The sequence below is a fragment of the Salvia miltiorrhiza genome, unplaced genomic scaffold (genome assembly GCF_028751815.1).
Source record: "Salvia miltiorrhiza cultivar Shanhuang (shh) unplaced genomic scaffold, IMPLAD_Smil_shh original_scaffold_259, whole genome shotgun sequence".
NCBI lineage: Eukaryota > Viridiplantae > Streptophyta > Magnoliopsida > Lamiales > Lamiaceae > Salvia > Salvia miltiorrhiza.
Genome location: NW_026651511.1, coordinates 455,937 through 458,670, shown reverse-complemented (window position 1 = coordinate 458,670; position 2,734 = coordinate 455,937). Strand labels below are relative to the sequence as shown.

The 2,734-nt window shown below is 42.1% G+C and overlaps 1 long non-coding RNA gene across 1 annotated transcript; it reads left to right on the top strand.

Moving 5' to 3' along the window:
- Positions 1 to 1,250: 1,250 nt before the first annotated feature.
- Positions 1,251 to 2,734, top strand: LOC131003694 (uncharacterized). The gene is made up of 2 exons (XR_009094772.1): positions 1,251 to 1,946; positions 2,551 to 2,734. It is a non-coding gene; the product is annotated as an uncharacterized LOC131003694 (long non-coding RNA).

Sequence of the window (2,734 nt, the reverse complement as noted above, 5' to 3'; positions counted from 1 at the left end):
ATAATAATAAAAATAGAAAAATAATTCTATTGTGATTAATAAATAACATGACTTCGCTAAGTCAGTTATGAATCTGAAATAATTATTGGCTTACTCAATAATTCTCATCGCGGTTTTATTTACGCGAAGCTAATGACTTGGTAATAAAATAATAATCCTGCTTAATTGAATATAATCCAGTGTCATAAGCTGAATTTAAATCATAAATAATTACTGGGCTTGATCTACTGAAAGATGAAATAATAATATCATATTACTGGATTTAAATATAATAAAAGAGCGGGTTGTTACATTAAAATACTTTCAACCTCAGGAGTTCAAGACACCCATCAAGCTTATCAAGCCAAATAAGCAATACTACTGCACATTCATCAAAACCAAACTGAACAAGGTTCGATCTCTCCCTTCAACTTTATACCACAGCATGTATTTCCTCTACAACTAGATTTACAATCTCACACATTGACATGAACTTGAACAGCATACTTTTCATTCATAACTTGTAAGGATTTTTAGTAAAACACAATCTCTGCTACAATAAGACTATTAAAATCTGTACTACAACAAAGCAACTATATCAAGAACAGTACCAACGAACACCAAACTTGACGCCTTTCCTGCTTCCTTTCTCGTGAACCAATTCCCATTATTCTTCAAGAACATACCTTGTTTAACTCTGCAAGTTCGATCTTTCTTTCCTTCTTCCTCTTGGGCTGGAATGTGGGAGTCTTGGTCTGGAATGTGGGAGTCGATGTGGGAGTCTTGGTCTGGAATGTGGGAGTCGAGGGAAGAAGAGGGTCTTCTGCCCGGTGATGAGGACGGCGGCGGCACGGCGAATTTCAGAACGCCGTTGCTCGGCCGGCCGCGAGGAAGAAAGGGGAGTCGGCTGGCAGCAGAACTGCTGTGGTGGAGTCGCTGCCTAGGTGGCTGACTACCACACGCAGAGGGAGAAGTAATGGAGCGGGCTGGGCCGTGAGAGGGAGGGCTGGAGGATGGCGGCGGCGCGGCCGGAGGCCAGGCGCGCTGCCCGCTGCGAAAACAGCAGCGGCGGCGGCAACCTTCCTCGGTCGTCCGCTGCAGATGACGCAAGGGAGAAGAGGGTGGGGAGCGCGAGGTGGCTGGTGGCTGACGGCGAGGCCAGGGCGGCGCGGCCTAAGGCCGAGCGCCGCTGACGCGGCGGAAATGGAGCAGCATCGGCGGCGGCCTTCCTTGACCGTCTGCTATCGGGAGCGAGAGAAGGAAGGCGATGAGAGGGAGGCCCCGGATCCGGCGATTTCGCCGGAGCTGGAGGCGGCCGGCGTGGAGCTCGGGAGGGAAGGCGGAGGTTCTGGAGAAAAGGGGGGGGAGGCGAGAGAGGGAGAGAGAAGCGTGAGTAGAGAGAGAGGAAGATTGACTTGTTTTGTTTTAATTACCTTTAGGTTTATTTAAGCTTTGTTTGGGCCTCATTTCATAATAATCTGATGGGCTTTTCTTTTCTTCTTTATGGGCCGATTTTAATGAGCTGGTGGGCTGATTTTATTAATTTTCATGGGATCTACATTCTTAATATAATACTTGGGCTGCATTATTAATAACAAGTCTTCAAATTATTTTCTTTGGGCTTTAAATATTATTTTGGACCTGTAAATGTTTTAATAAAAATATTAATTTTTCTCCCAAGAAGAAGATTCTATATTTTCTTTAAATGATTAATAATTTTTAGATTTAGTGTTAATTATATTTGTTAAAATTACTAATTATGTATTAAAAGTTTATGGATTCACAGAGATTATTAATTCGGGCAAAGTGTATCAATAGTTAGTGATTTTCCCCTCTTTATTTAGAAGTTAGAATAGCACCAAGAGACCTATTGAGAATAGATTTCTTGTAGGCCTTGAGGACCAGGAGGATTAGCACTGCTTTCCCGTGACAGGTTTACGATTAAACTACAGGCTTTGCCTATTCAGGTGGGTTATATTTTACATACAATGTATCTTGAGTTATATAAGCTCTGATATTTCATGAAAATTATCTGTTTATCCAATATAAATGTTTTTATGTGCGTTCTGTAATTGTTTAAGGCTCACTTAAGTATCGATCGAGATTCTCATTTGGCCTAACACGCTAAATGAGGATTGTGTACACAGGGTTAGTGGCTCGATGGGTTGATCACCATTGTGCACTAACAGATTTAGAACGTTATAAGGGTGGGTGCTTGACAGGAGGTTATCCGGAGCACGGTGCTTGACAGGAGGTTATCCGGAGCACGGTTAAGGTTATTGATTCTGACCGGGTGCGTCCCGAGATCAATAACATATTTTTGGATCTGACTGGGTGTGTCCCGAGATCAGTGAATGTGGGGAGAAAGTGAGTAACAATCGAACGTACATGGCGCGCCACTTAATGAGAAAAGTTTTGTCATGCTTAGAAGTGGATTTCTATTTTTAAAACCTTCTGAGTCATGATTGTGATATTGGATAAACTGCTTTGATTATTTCATAAAATATTTTAGAAACTCATGCCCACTGAGTACATTAGTACTCAGCCCAAATTATTTTCAAATGTTTTCAGGTTGATCGGTTGATGCAGACGGGGCTGAGCTGAGCTAGGCACCACATTGTCTTTTGCTTCCGCTAATGACTAGCTTGTCATCTCGTCTTTTAAATTCCCTAAACTGAGAATTTCTATTATATGGTACAATTGTTGGGTTTAGACTCTTAACCCATACTCCTATTAATGAAGCTATCATTGAATA